We start from the raw sequence: 21985 nt of genomic DNA, 5'->3' as shown, positions 1-21985 counted from the left end.
CACTCCATGTAACAAAGCCACACTCCGTGTAACAAAGCCACACTCCATGTAACAAAGTCACACTCCATGTAACAAAGCCACACTCCATGTAACAAAGCCACACTCCATGTAACAAAGCCACACTCCATGTAACAAAGCCACACTCCATCCATGTAACAAAGCCACACTCCATGTAACAAAGCCACACTCAAAGCACACTCCATGTAACAAACCCACACTCCATGTAACAAAGCCACACTCCATGTAACAAAGTCACACTCCATGTAACAAAGCCACACTCCATGTAACAAAGCCACACTCCATGTAACAAAGCCACACTCCATGTAACAAAGCCACACTCCATGTAACAAAGCCACACTCCATGTAACAAAGCCACACTCCATGTAACAAAGCCACACTCCATGTAACAAAGTCACACTCCATGTAACAAAGTCACACTCCATGTAACAAAGCCACACTCCATGTAACAAAGTCACACTCCATGTAACAAAGCCAGACTCCATGTAACAAAGCCACACTCCATGTAACAAAGCCACACTCCATGTAACAAAGCCACACTCCATGTAACAAAGCCACACTCCGTGTAACAGAGCCACACTCCATGTAACAAAGCCACACTCCATGTAACAAAGCCACACTCCATGTAACAAAGTCACACTCCATGTAACAAAGTCACACTCCATGTAACAAAGCCACACTCCATGTAACAAAGCCACACTCCGTGTAACAGAGCCACACTCCATGTAACAAAGCCACACTCCATGTAACAAAGCCACACTCCATGTAACAAAGCAACACTCCATGTAACAAAGCCACACTCCATGTAACAAAGCCACACTCCATGTAACAAAGCCACACTCCGTGTAACAAATCCACACTCCCTGTAACAAAGCCACACTCCATGTAACAAAGCCACACTCCATGTAACAAAGCCACACTCCGTGTAACAAAGCCACACTCCATGTAACAAAGCCACACTCCATGTAACAAAGCCACACTCCATGTAACAAAGTCACACTCCATGTAACAAAGCCACACTCCATGTAACAAAGCCACACTCCATGTAACAAAGCCACACTCCGTGTAACAAAGAAACACTCCATGTAACAAAGCCACACTCCATGTAACAAAGCCACACTCCATGTAACAAAGTCACACTCCATGTAACAAAGCCACACTCCATGTAACAAAGCCACACTCCATGTAACAAAGCCACACTCCGTGTAACAAAGCCACACTCCATGTAACAAAGCCACACTCCATGTAACAAAGCCACACTCCATGTAACAAAGTCACACTCCATGTAACAAAGTCACACTCCGTGTAACAAAGTCACACTCCATGTAACAAAGCCACACTCCGTGTAACAAAGCCACACTCCATGTAACAAAGCCACACTCCATGTAACAAAGCCACACTCCATGTAACAAAGCCACACTCCATGTAACAAAGCCACACTCCGTGTAACAAAGCCACACTCCATGTAACAAAGCCACACTCCATGTAACAAAGCCACACTCCGTGTAACAAAGCAACACTCCATGTAACAAAGCCACACTCCATGTAACAAAGCCACACTCCATGTAACAAAGCCACACTCCATGTAACAAAGCCACACTCCATGTAACAAAGCCACACTCCGTGTAACAAAGCAACACTCCATGTAACAAAGCCACACTCCATGTAACAAAGCCACACTCCATGTAACAAAGCCACACTCCGTGTAACAAAGCAACACTCCATGTAACAAAGCAACACTCCATGTAACAAAGCCACACTCCATGTAACAAAGCCACACTCCATGTAACAAAGCCACACTCCATGTAACAAAGCCACACTCCATGTAACAAAGCCACACTCCATGTAACAAAGCCACGCTCCGTGTCATAAATATTCCTGGACTTATTAAGTTGTCATCGTAATTTTTGCACAAATCGTAAATTTTGAATTATTAACAGAATTATGGACAAGTTATAACAATCATAAAACATAAATCATATGTAAGAAAGGTATTTTAATTTGTTACTTAAACAAATAACCAGCACATAAAAGAGAGAAGCTTACGACGACGGTTCTGTCCGACTTGGACCATTTACAAAGTCACACTTGGTCCAAGTCGGACCGAAACGTCGTCGTAAGCTTCTCTCTTTTATGTGCGGGTTATTTGTGTGTCGTTCCAGTCACGGTATTGTGCCTTTTTTTGTTATTTATTACTTAAGTAAACGTAACAAAGTAACTCAAGGACTAAAATGTAATAATGTGATACTAAAAGATATGTAGAATAAAAAAGTGAACATTATTTTTGTTTGGTACAGGAGGTTGATGTGTTAGTGTCAAGCTTGTCAATGTTGCCGGAGAGGACACACGTCGTCGACTTCTCGGAGTGGACGGTGATCATTCCTGTCAAGTTTTTCACTAAGGTTCCCAGACTCCTCCAGGATAATTTCCTACTCTGGAAGATATATACACTCCAGGTTTGTATATTATATTAAGCTGCTGAGATAATAGTTTGTCTATAAATACCATAATATTCAGTAACAACAAGGTGAACCCAACTATGACTGTAAACATATGAACTAACACCTGACCCACATTGTCTTTCCCACATTACTGTGTTATTGTAGTGTAACTTCACATATTCGTGGTACAATGAATATTACAGATTCATTGAATAAGAGTCATAACACAGTTCTTGTGTATTTTGAAAAATAATTTTAACACCAAAATGAATATTATATAACCAAACTGAGCGGAGGAAATATTAACTTTGTGAGTATTATTTAAATCTAAATCTAAATTTCTGGTGAATGTCAAATATGGAACATAAAAAAAACGATAATTAACTACAAAATAAAAAGGAACTTGCTAATTGTGTATTTTTCATGTAAGATAGTTGATGTATAGTTGTGGTAAACCACGACTGTGTATCATTAAACTTGCCAGGATAAGTGAACAACCTCTGAAGTGTTGTTAGGTGAGACACATATGCAACAGTTAGGTATCTTTATTTCGAAACGTTTCGCCTACACAGTAGGCTTCTTCAGTCGAGTACAGAAAAGTTGATAGAAGCAGAAGAGACTTGAAGACGATGTAATCAGTCCATCACCCTTAATAAAAGTTTTGAGGTGGTCAGTCCCTCAGTCTGGAGAAGAGCATTGTTCCATAGGATGAAACAATATGGAGATGAAGTGACAGGATGGAGCCTTATATAGCGCCAACAGGTGAGACGTAGGTCACTAGAAGAGGTAAGAACTCAGATGCTGGGAGGTCAGGTCCCTCTCAAATCCAGCCGTTCTCACTGGTAGAGGTTGTAGAAGTTGATTGTAGGTCTGTACCAAGATACCCTTGTGTTGCAGTGTCTGACAGATTGAACATTAAAATGGTATAAAATACCGACAGGTTGTTAGGTAAGACACATATGCATATGTGTCTTACCTAACAACCTGTCGGTATTTTATACCATTTTAATGTTCAAGAGGTATCACAGTGGGCGCCTGTAACGAGCGGGGTCCCACAGGGGTCAATTCTAGGACCAGTGCTATTTTTGATATATATGAACGACATGATGGAAGGAATAGACTCTGAAGTGTCCCTATTCGCAGATGATGTGAAGTTGATGAGAAGAATTAAATCAGATGAGGATGAGGCAGGACTGCAAAGAGACCTGGACAGGCTGGACATGTGGTCCAGAAACTGGCTTCTCGAATTCAATCCTGCCAAATGCAAAGTCATGAAAATTGCTGAGGGGCAAAGAAGACCGCAGACAGAGTATGGGCTAGGTGGACAAAGACTACAGACCTCACTCAGGGAGAAAGACCTCAGGGTGACCATAACACCGAGTACGTCACCGGAGGCACACATCAACCAAATAACTGCTGCAACACACGGGCACCTGGCAAACCTGAGAATAGCGTTCCGATACCTTAATAAGGAATCGTTCAAGACACTGTACACTGTGTATGTTAGGCCCATACTGGAGTATGCAGCACCAGTCTGGAACTCACACCTGGTCACGCACGTCAAGAAGTTAGAGAAAGTACAAAGGTTTGCAACAAGGCTAGTCCGAGAGCTCAGGGGAATGTTGTACGAGGAAAGGTTAAGGGAAACCGGACTGACGACACTGGAGGACAGAAGGGTCAGGGGAAACATGATAACTACATACAAAATACTGCAGGGAATAGACAAGGTGGACAGAGATAGGATGTTCCAGAGATGGGACACAGAAACAAGGGGTCACAACTGGAAGCTGAAGACTTAGACGAGTCACAGGGACGTTAGGAAGTATTTCTTCAGTCATGGGGTCGTCAGGAAGTGGAATAGCCTAGCAAGTGAAGTAGTGGAGGCAGGAACCATACATAGTTTTAAGAAGAGGTATGACAAAGCTCAGGAAGCAGAGAGGGAGAGGACCTAGTAGCGATCAGTGAAGAGGCGGGGCCAGGAGCTGAGTCTCGACCCCTGCAACCACAATTAGGTGAATTAGGTGAGTAGATGAGTACACACACAAACACAAACACACACACACACACACACACACACACACACACACACACACACACACACACACACACACACACACACACACACACACACACACACAAGGTAGAATCGACTCGGAACAGGATCCTGCAGGAGACAATGTGTGCCTCCGGTGACGTACTCGGTGTTATGGTCACCCTGAGGTCTTTCTCCCTGCATGCCGGCATACCGGAAGGTGTATCTCAACAGCGACAGAACACAAGAAGAAAAGCAGAAACTGAGAGAGATTGTGCAAAGGGAAAAGGAAGGAAAAAAGGAGAAGATGGAGATGGAGATGGACAGGAGATCCCAGACTCAGGAAGAAGATCAAATACAGCCTCCCTCACAACTACCTACAGAAGCCCACCAACCAGGACAATCCCAGTGCACCCAAACATTCTAACCTAAAACACCCATGCCATATCCACTGCCACCACCCACCTAATTACAAACTCCACCCCAACAGCAACCACCCATGGTCCCTTATCAGGTCTCCCACTTCTCAAACCCCAATGTACCCCCCAGACCACAGTCTTAGAAAAAAAGGTGAAGGTGTGGTATACAAATGCAGAGGGAATAACAAATAAGTGTGAAGAGTGGCATGAAAGAATCTAGGAGACATCCGCAGACATAATAGCACTCACAGAAACAAAACTCACCAGAACGATAACAGATGCAATCTTTCCACGCTGATATCAAATCCTTAGGAAAGACAGAGGAAGGAGAGGGGGAGGAGGAGTTGCACTGCTCATTAAAAACCAGTGGGGTTTTGAGAAAATGAAATGAAAGGAATGGATGGCACGGGCGAGAGGTACGACTAGTAGAAACAATCCAGTCTGAGAGCCATAAGGTGATAATTGCAGTAATGTACAACCTGCCACAGAACTGCAGGAGGCCAAGAGAAGAATACAACGAGAGCAACAGAGGTGGCCAGAAGAGCTCACATGTGAAGAGCAAAGTTACTAATTATAGGTGATTTCAATCACAAGAAGATTGACTGGGAAAACCTGTAGCCCCATGGGGGTCCCGAAACTTAGAGAGCCAAGATGGCTCTGTGGTACTGGAAAACCTCATGCATCAACATGCTAGAGACACTACCAGAGAAAGAGGTGAGGATGATCCAGCAAGACTGGACCTTGTATTCACCTTGAGAAGTTCGGACATCGAGGATATAATGTATGAAAGGCCCCTGGGAGCTAGTGCTCACGTGGTTCTGTGCTTTGACTACATAAATGAGCTTCAAATGAAGAGAGTAGCAGCATTTGGATGAAACAAACCAAACTACAAAAGGAGGGACTACTCAGGCGTGAGGAACTTCCTGCAAGGCATCCAGTGGGAGAGAGAACTGACAGGAAAGCCAGTACAAGAAATGATGGACTATGTGCCAACAAAATGCAAGGAGGCAGTGGAGAGGTTTGTTCCCAAGGGAAACAGAAATAATGGGAAGAACAGAACGAGTCCTTGGTTCACCCAAAGGTGTAGGGAGGCAAAAACTATGTGTACTAGAGAATGGAAAGGTACAGAAGACAAAGCACTCAGGAAAATAAAGAGATTAACAGAAGAATCAGAAACGAATATGCACAGATAAGAAGGGAGGCTCAGCGACAATGTGAAAATAACATAGCATCAAAAGTCAAGTCTGACCCGAAGCTGTTGCATAGCCACATCAGGAGGAAAACAACAGTCAAGGATCAGATAATCAGACTGAGGAAGGGTGATGGAAGTTCACAAGAAAGATCCGAGAGGTATGCTAGGAGCTCAACACGAGAGTTAAAGAAGTATTTACAGTGGAAACCGGTAGGACTCCAAGAAATTAGAACAGGGAGATACATTATCAACTGCTGGGTGAAGTACACATAACCAAGGAGGAGGTGAATAAGCTGCTATGTGAACTTGACACCTCAAAGGCGGTGGGAGCAGACATCTCTCAGTGGGTCCTTAGAGAGGGAGCAGAGATGCTGTGTGTGCCATTAAGAAAGATCTTCAACACATCCACTGAAACTGGGAAACTCCCTGAGGTATGGAAGATGGCAAATGTAGTCCCAGCTTTTAAAAAAAGAGACAGATATGAGACATTAAACTACAGACCTGTGTCACTAACGTGTATAGTATGCAAAGTCATGGAGAAGATCATCAGTAGGAGAGTGGTGGAGCACCTGGAAAGAAACAAGTGTATAATCGACAACCAGCACGGTTTCAGGGAAGGAAAATCCTGTGTCACAAACCTACTGGAGTTTTATGACAAGGGGACGAAGTAAGACAAGAGAGAGAGGGGTGGATAGACTGCATTTTCATGGACTGCAAGAAGGCCGTCGACACAGTTCCTCACAAGAGGTTACTGCTAAAGCTAGAGGATCAGGCACACATAACAGGAAAGGCACTGCAATAGATCAGAGAATACCTGACAGGGAGGCAACAACGAGTCATGGTACGTGACGAGGTGTCAGAGTGGGCGCCTGTGACAAGCTGGATTCCACAGGGGTCAGTCCTAGGACCTATGCTGTTTTTGGTAAATGTGAACGACATAAGAACATACATAAGAACATAAGAAAGGAGGAACACTGCAGGAGGCCTGCTGGCCCATACTAGGCAGGTCCTTTACAATTCATCCCACTAACAAATCATTTGCCCAACCCAATTTTCAATGCCACCCAAGAAATAAGCTCTGATGTGAAAGTCCCACTCAAATCCAACCCCTCCCACTCATGTACTTATCCAACCTAGATTTGAAACTACCCAAAGTCCCAGCCTCAATAACCCAACTAGGTAGACTGTTCCACTCATCAACTACCCTATTTCCAAACCAATACTTTCCTATGTCCTTTCTAAATCTAAACTTATCTAATTTAAATCCATTACTGCGGGTTCTCTCTTGGAGAGACATCCTCAAGACCTTATTAATATCCCCTTTATTAATACCTATCTTCCACTTATACACTTCGATCAGGTCTCCCCTCATTCTTCGTCTAACAAGTGAATGTAACTTAAGAGTCTTCAATCTTTCTTCATAAGGAAGATTTCTAATGCTATGTATTAATTTAGTCATCCTACCCTGAATGTTTTCTAACGAATTTATGTCCATTTTGTAATGCGGAGACCAGAACTGAGCTGCATAATCTAGGTGAGGCCTTACTAATGATGTATAAAGCTGCAGTATGACCTCTGGACTTCTGTTGCTTACACTTCTTGATATAAATCCCAGTAATCTATTTGCCTTATTACGTACGCTTAGGCATTGCTGTCTTGGTTTAAGGTTGCTGCTCACCATAACCCCCAAGTCCTTTTCGCAATCTGTATGGCTAAGTTCTACATCATTTAACTTATAAGTACTAGGGTTATGGGCACTCCCAAGCTTCAGAACCTTGCATTTATCTACATTGAACTGCATCTGCCACTTTTCTGACCAAGAATAGAGTTTGTTTAAATCCTCCTGAAGTTCCATAACATCTACGTTTGAATCAATTATCCTACCTATCTTTGTGTCATCGGCGAATTTGCTCATATTACTAGTAATTCCCTCATCAAGATCATTGATATATATTATAAACAACAACGGGCCCAAGACTGATCCCTGTGGAACGCCACTTGTTACAGATCCCCACTCGGATTTAACCCCATTTATGGACACTCTCTGCTTCCTGACAGTGAGCCATGACTCGATCCACGAGAGCACTTTTCCCCCAATGCCATGAGCTGCCACTTTCTTTAACAGTCTTTGGTGCAGAACTCAAAAGCCTTACTAAAATCTAAGTAAATAATATGAAATTCTTTATTGTGGTCAACAGCCTCAAAAGCTTTACTGAAGAAAGTTAATAAATTAGTTAGACAAGACCGGCCTCTTGTGAATCCATGCTGAGTATCATTAATCAAGCTATGCTTATCGAGATGGCTTCTTATAATCTCAGCTATAATTGACTCTAGTAATTTGCCTACAATTGACGTCAGACTTATTGGGCGGTAATTTGATTGTAACGACTTGTCCCCTGTTTTAAAAATAGGAGTTACATTAGCCATCTTCCACATATCAGACACAACACCTGTTTGAAGAGATAAATTAAAAATATTAGTTAATGATTCACAGAGTTCCATTTTGCATTCCTTAAGAACCCTTGAAAAAACCTCATCAGGACCCGGCGACTTATTTTGCTTCAGTCTGTCTATCTGCTTCACAACCATCTCACTAGTGACTGTGATGTTACATAATTTATCTTCTTCTAGCCCACTGTAAAAATTAATTACTGGAATATTGTTAGTGTCTTCCTGTGTAAAAACTGAGAGAAAATAATTATTTAAAATCGAGCACATTTCATTCTCTTTGTCAGTAAGGTGCCCATAGGTATTTTTAAGGGGACCTATCTTGTCTCTAACTTTTGTTCTATAGACCTGGAAAAAACTTTTTGGGTTAGTTTTAGAATCCCTGGCAACTTTAATTTCATAGTCCCTTTTAGCTTTTCTTATCCCCTTTTTAATGTCCCTCTTAATGTCAATATACTGATTCATAAGATGACCCTCACCTCTTTTGATACGCCTATAAATTCCTTTCTTATGCCCTAGTAGATATTTGAGCCTATTATTCATCCATTTTGGGTCATTTCTATTTGATCTAATTTCTTTATATGGGATAAACGCTCTTTGAGCAGCATGTATAGTGTTCAGAAAACTGTCATATTGATAGCTCTCTTCGTTACCCCAGTCAACAGATGATAAGTGTTCTCTAAGCCCATCGTAATCTGCTAAGCGAAAATCTGGGACTGTTACTGAGTTATCGCTACTATCGTACTTCCATTCAATGCTAAATGTAATTGATTTGTGGTCGCTAGCACCCAGTTCCTCTGAAATTTCTAAATTATTAACAAGGGATTCATTGTTTGCCAGAACTAAGTCAAGCAGGTTATTTCCCCTTGTAGGTTCTGTCACAAACTGCTTCAAAAAACAATCCTGAAATACTTCTAAGAAGTCGTATGATTCTAAATTCCCAGTCAAGAAATTCCAATCAACATGACTAAAGTTAAAGTCTCCTAGAATTACTACATTATCGTGCCTTGTTGTCTTAACAATTTCCTCCCATAGTAGTATCCCCTGGTCCCTATCTAAGTTTGGGGGACGGTATATCACTCCTAAAATCAGTTTTTCATGCCCCTCTGAAAATTCTATCCAAACAGACTCTGTATGTGTTACTTCAGACTTAATACCCGTTTTTATGCAACAGTTCAAGCGATCTCGGACATACAATGCCACCCCACCCCCCCTCCCAATACTTCTATCTTCTTGGAACAATTTAAAACCCTGAATATGACATTCCGCAGGCATGTCCCGACTTTTTTAATTAAACCCCATCTCAGTTAAGGCAAATACATCAATGTTACCTACACTAGCAACTAATCTCAACTCGTCCATCTTATTCCTAGCACTACGGCAATTAGCATAATAAACATTGAAAGACTCTCATTTCTCTTTACCCTTCCTGCTCATTTCTATTTTTCTACTAAACCTATTACTGTCCTTATCACCCAAGGTCCCTGGCTTTTCAATATCTATCTCGTTCTTATTATAACTAGTTCCCCTAGAACTCGTAATATTACTACACTGGGACTTCACTGTTTTCCTGCCAAAACCCATACCACTAACTATTCCTAGTTTAAAGTCCTAACTGCTCCCTCCACTGCAGTTGCCAGTGCTCCCACCCCACACCTATATAAGTGAACCCCATCCCTAGCATACATGTCATTTCTGCCATAGAAGAGGTCCCATTTGTCAATGAATGTTACCGCATTTTCCTTACAGTATTTGTCCAGCCAGCAATTGACACCAATTGCCCTGGACAACCATTCATTTCCAACTCCCCTCCTTGGCAAAATACCACATATGAGAGGGTTCCCACCCTTACTTCTAATTATTTCTATTGCTGACCTATACCTCCTAATCAGGTCCTCACTCCTACGTCTGCCAACATCGTTGCCTCCAGCACTGAGACAGATAATAGGATTTATCCCATTACCTCTCATGATGTCATCCAGACGGCTAACAATATCCTCCATCCCAGCCCCAGGAAAGCAAACTCTCTGTCTCCTACTCCTGTCCTTCAAGCAGAACGCCCTATCCATATACCTAACTTGGCTATCCCCAACAACAACAATATTCGTACCTTCCTTAATGTCAAGCCTGGTCCAGCAACTGGCTCCTTGAGTTTAACCCTGCCAAATGCAAAGTCATGAAGATTGGGGAAAGGCAAAGAAGACTGCAGACACAATATAGTCTAGGTGGCCAAAGACTGCAAACCTCACTCAAGGAAAAAGATCTGGGGGTGAGTATAACACCGAGCACATCTCATGAGGTGCACATCAATCAGATAACTGCTGCAGCATACGGGCATCTGGCAAACCTAAGGATAGCATTCCGATACCTCAGTAAGGAATCGTTCAAGACTCTGTACACCATTTACGTCAGGCCCATACTGGAGTATGTAGCACCAGTTTGGAATCCACACCTGGTCAAGCATGTCAAGAAATTAGAGAAACAAGACTAGTCCCAGAGCTAAGGGGATTGTCCTACGAAGAAAGGTTAAGGGAAATCGGCCTAATGACACTGGAGGAGTGGAGGGTCAGGGGAGACGTGATAACGACATTTAAAATACTGCACCAAATATACAAGGTGGACAAAGACGGGATGTTCCAGAGATGGGACACAGAAACAAGAGGTCACAATTGGAAGTTGAGGACTCAGATGAATCAAAGGGATGTTAGGAAGTATTTCTTTAGTCATAGAGTAGTCAGGCAGTGGAAAAGCCTAGAAAGTGATGTAGTGGAGGCGGGAACTACACATAGTTTTAAGACGAGGTTTGATAAAGCTCATGGAGCAGTGAGAGAGAGGACCTAGTAGCAATCAGTGAAGAGGCAGGGCCAAGAGCTATGACTCGACCTCTGCAACCACAAATAGGTGAGTACACACACACAAACAATAGCTGTGACTCAACCCCTGCAACCACAATTAGGTGAGTACACACATGGTAGGACAAAGAATCTATGGAACCAGAGATGGCTGGGCTGAATAAGAAGCACTGGCAGAAAGGATTAAAAGCAAAATGGAACAGGAATTGGATACAAGGCTAAGTGATTTTGCAACACATTGGTCGAGAAGATATTTACAGAGAGCAAGATGTGGGACTTATGAGCACATGCTGCTGAGGCAAGGATGCAGTGAATGGAGGATAAACAAGAAGTTCTGAAGCAGAATACAAAGACAAGGAACAATAGAAATAAGGAACTGGGCAAAGGAACAACAACAAACAGTGAGGGTATTAAAAGAGGGGAAAGAGCAAAGAAGTCCCTCAGGGAAATGACATAGATCAATGAGAAGTCTGGAAGATGATAAGGGCAACAACTAAGGAGATACTCAAATCAGATCCAAAGATACAGAGGGAAGCAAAATGAGATGAGGAAAGGGAGAGGACAATCATTATTCATGGGCTTCCTGAGGCAGAAACAGAGATATATGATGATCGAAAACAGGGGGATATTAAAGAAATCGAGAACATCATTATGGTGACAGGAGAAGACAATACTCAAATGACAAATTTTCAGAGACATGGGTGGTTCTCGAAAGAAAAGAACTGTTCAATCAAATTGACATTCAAGTCAGAACTGATATAAAACAAAATCCTGCAGTGGGAGCCACTGTTAAGGAGTTTCCAAAAATACAAGTGAGTGAAAGGGAACAAGTGAGAGTGAGAGCAAGAATGCACCAGAGACACAAAGGGGTAGACAGGGCAAGCACTGGCAGACAGGAAAGCAAATCCTTGAAGGGAACAGCAAGCACAACTCCACAACGACTCCCACAGCATCCCCTCAACCACTACCAACCCACACCAACTGAACACAAAAACTGGAGCCAAGTTACATATCAAATTCAGCAGTAATTCAGCCACATCAGCAGACTACCATCATATTCAAGACTGCCTACCACAACCACAGTTAGCACCAACCACTCCTACATTACAGAACACGGTCTTAGAAAAGAAGCTGAAGGTTTGGTACACCAATGTAGATGGAATTACAAATATGAGTGAGGAGTGGAAGGAAAGATTCACTGAGGCATCCCCAGATATTATAGGAATCACAAAGACAAAGCTTGTGAGAGTAATAACATATGCAATCTTCCCATTTGCTTCTCAGATCCTGAGAAAAGACGGAGGCAGGGGGCATAGGGAAAGGAGGAGTTGCACTGCTCAAGAACCAATGGACTTTTGAGGAGATGTGAGGACTAATGAGAGGTAGTGGATAACTACATAGTAGGAGCACTGCACACTAGGGGCCCAAAAGTGATGATAGCAGTGATGTAAAACCTGCCACCGAACAACAGGAGGCCAAGACAGGAATATGACAAAAGCAACAGAGTGATGGTGGGCACACTAGCCAATATTGCAAGAAAGGCCCACATGAGCAGGGCAAAGTTACTTATCATGGATTATTTCAACCGTAAGAGTAAGGAAATTGGCTGGGAGAATCTGCAGGCACATGGGCCACCAGAGACATGGAGAGCCAAGATGCTGGAGGCAGTACTTGAAAACTTCATGTACCAACATGTTAAGGACACAACCAGAGAAAGAGAAGACGATGACCCAGCAAGGCTAGACCTCGTATTCACTGTGAACAGTTCAGACATAGAAGATATCACACACAAAAGGCCCTAGGTGCTAGTTACCATATGGGGTTGAGCTTCAAATACATAGTGGAGTTAACAATGGAGAGTGAAGCAGCACAAGAAGAACGAGAGAAGCCAGACTTCCAAAAGGAAAGTACACAAGTATGAGACAGTTCCTACATAAAGTGCAGTGGTTAAGCGAGCTAGAGGAAAAAACAGCAAATAAGAACATAAGAAAGAAGGAACATTGCAACAGGCCTACTGACCCATGTGGAGCAGGTCCATGTTCCCCCCTCGGATTAGATAAATGATCCACCCAATCTGGTCACCTCCACTCAAGGAAGAAGCATGGCACCAGACCCAGCAGCACAAGCTAGTCAGGTCCAACTCACACCCACTCAAGTATTTATCTAACCTATTTTTAAAACTACACAACGTTTTAGCCTCATTAACTGTACTCGGGAGTTTGTTCCACTCATCCAAAACTCTATACCTATATATGTCCTGAATCTGAATTTTTCCAACTTGAAACCATTGCTGCGAGTCCTGTCTTGGCTGGAAATTTTCAGCACGCTATTTACATCCCCTTTATTTATTCCTGTTTTCCATTTATGCACCTCGATCATATCCCCCCTAATTCTATGCCTTTCGAGAGAGTGCAGATTCAAGGCCTTCAGTCTATCCTCATAGGGAAGATTTCTGATACATGGGATCATCTTTGTCATCCTCCTTTGTACATTTTCCAGAGCATTTATATCCATTCTGTAATACGGTGACCAGAACTGAGCAGCATAGTCTAAATGAGGCCTAACCAAGGATATATAGAATTGAAGAACAACCTGAGGACTTCTATTATTTATACTTCTAGATATGAAGCCAAGAATTCTGTTAGCTTTATTGCGAACACTAATGCACTGTTGTCTTGGTTTTAGATTACTGCTAACCAGAACTTCTAAATCCTTTTGGCAATCAGTAGTATTAAGATCTACATTATTTAGTTTATATGTGGCATGGTTATTTTCCTGTCCAACATTTAGAACTTTACATTTGTCTATATTAAACTGTATCTGCCACTTCTCTGACCACAAATGAAATGATGGAACATGTGACCACACACTGCAGGAAGGCAGTAGAGGAGTTCAAACCAAAAAGCAACTGAAACAATGGGAAGACCAGAGTGAGCCCATTGTTTACCAAGTGCTGTAGAAAGGCCAAAGCCAAATGTGCAAGAGCATGGAAAATTTATAGAAAGCAAAGGACCCAGGAAAACAGAGAGATGAGTAGAACAGCCTGAAACGAATATTGTGGGTAAGGAGAGAAGCTCATCATTAATACGAGAATGACATAGCATCAAAAGCCAAATCTCACCCAGAGCTGCTATACAGCCATTGTTTACCAGATTATTGGTCGTTCCTACAGAGTGGGGTTTAATGATAAGGCTTCAGAGGCTTCTTACTTTATTTGCAATGTTATTGGGTACACAGGCAGTGTGTTAAGTGCCCATGACCTGGGACGGCCATGCCCACGAGGGAGAGAGGAGTAGGCCTTGTTGACTGAGTGAAGGCCACTGAGAGAGTGAGGTAGAGGTAGGTGTGGGCATACTGAAGTGGTAGGCCTATTGGTGGCAGCATGAGCAAGGCACAAAATATGAACTCAGCTGGCAGACAGCATAGGTTGTCTATGCAGACAGCACAGGCTGTCTACATTTGCTCGGCCACACACCACCATGGTCGTCCCTGACCATGACTGGCTGTAAAAAAAACTTGGTTCCTCTCTTGCCGGAACAGGGCACAGAACACAAAATAAAAACATATACATATGTACATGGACATGGAAAAAACTTCCTACAGGGAGAGAAGAAAAAAACAGGCAGGGTGTGCTAAACATCATGGTCTAAGGCAGCTAAACATCGTGGTCTAAGGCAGTGAGTGTTGAGGGGCATCACTACATGCCATCCTGTGTCTGGACAGATACTGCAACACAGGAAACATTGCTGTGGCTGAGCTGTGACGTAACAGGGTACGGTCTCCTCTGGAATGGTGAAGCAGTCATCGTAGGAGTCACTGCAGGTTTCACTCAACCTGTGGCACGACCTCGAGTGAGGCGTCATCAACACTCGGCAACTGGGCAGGACTTCTTCTGACAAGCGACTCAGGAGGACATTTCTCGACTGGTACTGTCACTGGGGCTGTCACTGACGGCGAGTGTGGAGTGAGTCGTGGCAGAGACGACTCGGAAAAACATCTGGGAGTCGTAACAACATACACCATACTGCAGTGAGCGGGCTAGCAGTCAAAGTGACATCATCTTTGTGCAGGCTGCTAAATGAAGCGATGACACAAGGCTGACACAGCGCCTGCCGACAGGGCTAACAGCAGCTTGACGAGTGTCATTGTCTCGGCAGTTGGAGTTATAGCAGAGGTTGGTCTAAGCATCCCCAGACTTGCTTCTCTACATATAACTTCACTCTGACGGTCTGGAGGTGAAGTGAAACAAATCTCAATGGGAATCACAGCAGGTACGATTCTGCACGGCATCACGAACGAAGGGCATAAGAGCTTTCTGTACAAGAGGCTCAGATGCTCAGAGCTGACTAATATCAACTGTCAAACGTGGGTCACACCAGGTGACAAGTAACACGAGGTGCTACACAGTGGTCTGGGCACAGACCTATGGTCCACACACAGCTGGGCACAAGACCACACAGGACGCATAGAAAACTGCACACACCCGCACTGCACATGCAGTAAGATAAGATAAGATAAGATTTCGTTCGGATTTTTAACCCCGGAGGGTTAGCCACCCAGGATAACCCAGGAAAGTCAGTGCGTCATCGAGGACTGTCTAACTTATTTCCATTGGGGTCCTTAATCTTGTCCCCCAGGATGCGACCCACACCAGTCGACTAACACCCAGGTACCTATTTGCTGCTAGGTGAACAGGACAATAGGTGTAAGGAAACGTGTCGAAATGTTTCCACCCGCCGGGAATCGAACCCGGGCCCTCCGTGTGTGAAGCGGGAGCTTTAGCCACCAGGCCACCGGGCCACGTGGCTTACTAGCAAATAACACTTTTCTGTGCAAGAATCGACACTAAGCCATACACGAACATATGAGAACACTGACTGAAAGAAATTAATTAACACATGACATATCTTCTCTCAAACTTGTCGACAATACTGAAATAATTACTAAACACTCAATGTGGCCTCATGAGGGATGTCATGGGGCAACATCGCGAGGTGATGTCAGCAGCATGGTGACGTCAGAAAAAGTCTCGAGGTGACATCAGGCAGACATCGTGACATCATGGAGTCGGGCAGCATTGTGGGTGACGTCAGGAAGCCAGGCAGCACCATCAGTGACGTCATGAAGTCAGGCAGTATTGTGGGTGACATCGTGAAGTCAGTGGAGTGATGCAGCAGTAGACCACAGCATGTGGCCTGGGACGTCTGGCTTGGTAGCCCACATGGCTTGTAGATCCACATGGCATCGTCGACACTCCGCAACCCTTGCTCCACATGGCTTGCTGATTTACGTGACTTTGTGATCCACGTGGCTTGGTGATCTACATGGCTTGGTGATCCACGTGGCTTCAAGTGACCTCGGGTACTCAGATACACAGCTCTGGCAATGAATTCACATGGAAAACAGCAGAAAACACAGCAGAGGGAGTGAGCACATAGTGATGGAGTGTGGTGTTAGGTGGGTGAGGAGTGGGTGAGGCAAGGAACCTGGCCGATTCCTCTCCAACATACCCACTTGAAGAAACACCCACACTGGATGCTGAAATCACCACAAACTCACCTCTGACTTGCTGAAATAGTCATGCTGAGCTGAACAACAACAGCAGAACCATATGCAGAACACTTGACCTGAACATGCCACTTGCAATTCTCCAAGAAATTCGGTAAATTTCAGCAAATCCTGCTTGCACCTATGTGTGGATGCTGAAACATGCAGACACAACATCAGGATAACTCGTTGAGAGATAGATGCTTCTTGTGTGGGGTGATGAAGTGAAGACGACTTCATCCCTCTTCCTTCCCTCCTCGGGCAACACAACTGCTACGACCACCATTGCCACCAATGTTTACTTGATTATAGGTGATTCTTGGTAGCGGGGAGTAATGATAGGGCTTCGGAGGCTTCTTACTTTATTTGCAATGTCGTGGGGTACACAGGCAGTGTGTTAAGTATCCATGGCCTATGAGGGCAATGCCCACGAGGAAGAGAGGAGTAGGCCTTGTTGACTGAGTAAAGGCTGCTGAGAGAGTGAGGAAGAGGCAGGTGTCGGCATACTGAAGTGGTAGGCCTATAGGTGGCAGCACGAGCAAGGTGCAAAATATGAACTCAGCTGGCAGACAGCATAGGCTGTCTATGCAGACAGTACAGGCTGTCTACACAATGTAAGGAAGAAAACAAGTCAGGTAATCAGGCTGAGAAACGAAGGAGAGAAGAGCGACCAGAAACAATGTGAAGAGCTCAGATCCTCACATACTTATTGCATATATATATATATATATATATATATATATATATATATATATATATATATATATATATATATATATATATATATATATATATATATATATATATATATATATATATATGAAAATATGAAGACCTTCCCCCTTGCTATAACTTCATTCCAGTAGGGCCGGAGACCCTTGGAGCATAGGGCAAGTGTTCGTCAAAGTGCTGGGTGAAAAGCTCATCATAGAAACCAAGGACCACAGGGCGACCAGCTTCCTCTTTCAGAGACTCAGTGTTGCGATCCAGAGAGGAAATGCCTGCAGCATTCTGGGTATGTGGCCCACCCCAGGGGTGCTGGACGAAGTATTAGAGATGTAGCTCTGAGTTACCTATGTTGTTTTACTTTCTGTTGTATTTTTGTGAATGTTTGGCCAATGTATTTTGTCTTTAAATAAAACATACTTGAAATATAGGGGGTGGTAGGAGAAAATTCTCAAACAGCTTCAGGGAGAACCTTGAGTTTTCCCTGAAGCAAGTTTATTCTTTTCTCTGAGGATGAGGGTCCCTAGGACAGTTCTAGAGGTGGTATCTCCCTATATTTTATATATATATATATATATATATATATATATATATATATATATAAGTAGTGAACTTTTCTTCTGGGGCGTCCCTTCCGGTTTAGGGCCTTCCACTGGGGCGTCCCTTCCGGTTTAGGCCTTCTACAGGGAGGTCCCTTCCGGTCTAGGACCAGCAGCTGGAGGGTCACCTTTTCACACCTAGGTGTTACTTCCGGTTTTGACCATGACCTCGCCCTCGAGACTACCTCACCCTTGACCCCCCAACCAATACCCCCGCCCACGACCCCCCCCCTTCGCGACCCCGCCGTCGCGCCGCGCGCCCGCCCGCGCGCCCGCCCGCGCCCTTCGCGACCCCCGCCCGCGCCTTCTGCTGCGCCTTCTGCAGCGTCGTCCGGATCGCCCCCGCGCCTCGAATTTTTTTTTCTTATGATCTCCTTGGATCAAGGTTTTTGGATTCCCCCCTATGGGGTTTTCGAAATTCTCCATCTCCTCGGATCAAGTTTTTTGGATCCCCCCTATGGGGTTTTCGAAATTCTCCATCTCCTCGGATCAAGTTTTTTGGATTCCCCCCTATGGGGTTTTCGAAATTCTCCATCTCCTTGGATCAAGTTTTTTGGATTCCCCCCTATGGGGTTTTCGAAATTCCTCGGATCAAGTTTTTGGAATCCCCCCTCTGGGTATAAGCATTCAAATGAACTCCTCCTATGGGGCATGCTTACTACAGGTCTAAACGAGTGTGACGTCAGTATTCCTCTCATTAAGTTAAATGAACTAAAAAGGACCACGCGCACACAGGTTGAATCTTGTCTACCCTTTTAGTTAATAAGGGGACATAGTAGTGACGTCACGTGTTGACCCAGAACACAGGCTGAATCTTGTCGATCCTTTTTAATTCATTCAAGTTAATAAGGGGATATAGTACCTACATCATAGGGAAAACATTTTCATCATCAGAAAGACACATTTCAGGATAACACTAATACACAATATTTTTTTTTTCATTATTTATTATACAAGCAATACATCACTCTATTCTCCTACGTTTAGATGGTGGAATATCAGGGTGTCCATAAGCCAAGGATTCATTAGTATTCAAATGATATCTTTTATCATCAAAGGCTGACAAACCTCTCTTATTAATTCTTACCGTACATATTTCACCTTTTACATTACTTATAGACTTACACGCGAATAATTCTCTATCTACATTTGATAAAACATTCTTATATCTTGCATGTGTTAATAATGGCATAAATTGCGAAGGAATACCCTTGGCTCTGCTGACAGTAGTTGATCTTCCAGCAATCTTGACAGAATACATTTTAGCTTTCAGTGCTATCAACTCACTAATATGGTTATCACACATTTCAGATTTCAATAACCCCAGCTCCCCTTTTCTACTATCATCATATAAGGGATGCTCAGGACTGAAATTTGAAAAATCCATATAACCTAACAATGGTTCACTTTTTAACTCGGTGTACAAATCTTTACATTTCAAGCTAAAAATATACGAGTCAGTATCGGTATAAAGAAGTCTTACATCATCACCATAATGCTGTTTTAAAACTTTATACCAAAAATGATACAATTTCTTTTTAGCTATCTCAAGAATTTGAAAACCGAGATAAAGTGGTTGCTTAACTTCTAATATATCTTTATTGAATGTGCAAATCACTCTATCTTGATTTAAATGTGTGATATTTTTTAACAAAGGATCTTTACTCGCTCTAATAAATGCTTTCTCATTATTGATATATCTATATTTCTCAGCATACTTTGTAATATTCAGCAATGATTTCCCATATATGGCGTTATTAGTTAATTTGAAGGCTTTTGACTTGATAGGACATCTTGTAGCTGTTCTCTGTGCAATATTAGTTGATATGAAAGGTTCTAAAAATTTTGTCTGTGTATATTCATATATGGTATGAACCTTTTCCACCTCTAACCCAAGTTCCAGTAATAACTGTAACAATTCTAGACTGATTAAATAATTTTTCTGAGGTAAATGACTGCCCACTAATTTCCCATTAGATTTGGGGATCTTTCTACCTTCATTTTTCAATATAGATTCACAATAAGGAGATAACATCTCTTCTGATATATTCATATGTGATAATATTAAAGGAAGTTCATCAGTGAGCCTAGCTACCTCGGGGGATATGTGCTTGGTATCACATTCTATCCAATATCCCTTTTGACCATCGCAGGAAACATTACTTAATCCCACATCGAGGAAAGCATTCTTCTCGTCATTCGATAATTTTCTGATACCATTCTGTGGAAGAGCTTCAACCATCGCACTAGCATACAAAGAATTAAAATCTAGATATAAAATATGAGTGCCCATTCCACTCTCAACATCAAAATTAGGGTTAATTAGGGGATTATCTGCTTTAGAATACTGATTAATTGCGCACGTAAACCCACCTCTGAGATTCCTTTTAATCAAGTCATATAATTCATGGGAATATAACATATCTAATCTTACATTAGTTTTCAATAGGAATGCATCCCAACTGAATGATGGTAAACTTATATAATTACTAACGTCTAACTTATAAATATCTTTGAGTGTTTTACGCCACTCCATGAAGACATCGGCTAACAAACCAACATCTGTCTTGAGATATAACATCAAGTAATCTCCTAAAGTCTTACATTTACCCAACTCAAACACTTTCAATGCATGTTCATAATCTTCTTGGCTGATAGCGCTATTTCTCAAAGAATTAAAAAAATGATCTTTACTCGGTAATTTTGTTTCATCGAGCTTCTTTAAACTATCAATATAATCATAACACAAAATTTGTTTTCCTTTACATAATAAAGGTAAGACATCCCGAGGCACATCTTTCAGAATAGTCTCTGTATATTTCAGGGATTTACCCGCCTTGATATGTTGTTCTGCTAACGTGGAAAGAGATCCATTCAATAAAGACAGAGAATCCTGAAACCTAACCTTACCTATCTCTACTTTCAAGAATTTGAATCCTTGTTTCGAATGAATTTCAACGTTATATTTATCAACATTCAATTCCTTTAAAATTATTCCTAAATCATACGACATGTTATGACAAAAAAGCAATAATTTCTCTCTCTTGTCTTTACACTGCATATTACAACGTGCACAATAGGCTCCAATATAATTATTGAAATTTAAAGTATGGTCATGGTGTTTATGTTTGTCTTTGGGGTTTTTGAAGGTGTTACCACATAATTCACAAGTGTTCTGAGAATCATGTCTCATCTTATCCTCCTCTGACATATGGATTTCATGATACTGTCTTCTAAACTTTATTTTATTCCATTCACCACTAACATTTAAAATGAAATGATTAACAGCATCCTCCCCCTTATAACTCTTTATACACACTATTTCTCCTTTGCGATCAAATATAATATAACAATAGGCAATGGCTTTATGACGAGACTCAATTTTACCTGCCGGGAGAGTTGTGTCTAATGCACATTCCAAATCAAATACACCGATATATTCGTTGGAATGCGTATGACTAAAATTTTCAAAGTGTACTGTTGTTCCTTCCGGGGGGAATACGAGAACCTGATTGATTTTACATCCATCTTCGTGGATATCTAACTCTTCCTGTGTATTCAACTTCATCAAACAACTATGACAGTGCTTCTTTACACCTTTTTCTGTCATTATCGTTCTAACATACCCGTCAAAATCTTTGATTAAAACCAAATGTCTTTCATTCAACAATAACGCGCACATAATGTCCTTATATTTCTTATTCCCCTTAC

This window comes from Cherax quadricarinatus, unplaced genomic scaffold (genome assembly GCF_038502225.1).
Source record: "Cherax quadricarinatus isolate ZL_2023a unplaced genomic scaffold, ASM3850222v1 Contig64, whole genome shotgun sequence".
Classification (NCBI taxonomy): Eukaryota; Metazoa; Arthropoda; class Malacostraca; order Decapoda; family Parastacidae; genus Cherax; species Cherax quadricarinatus.
The sequence above is the reverse complement of the archived record's forward strand: the minus strand, read 5'-3'. Positions refer to the sequence as shown.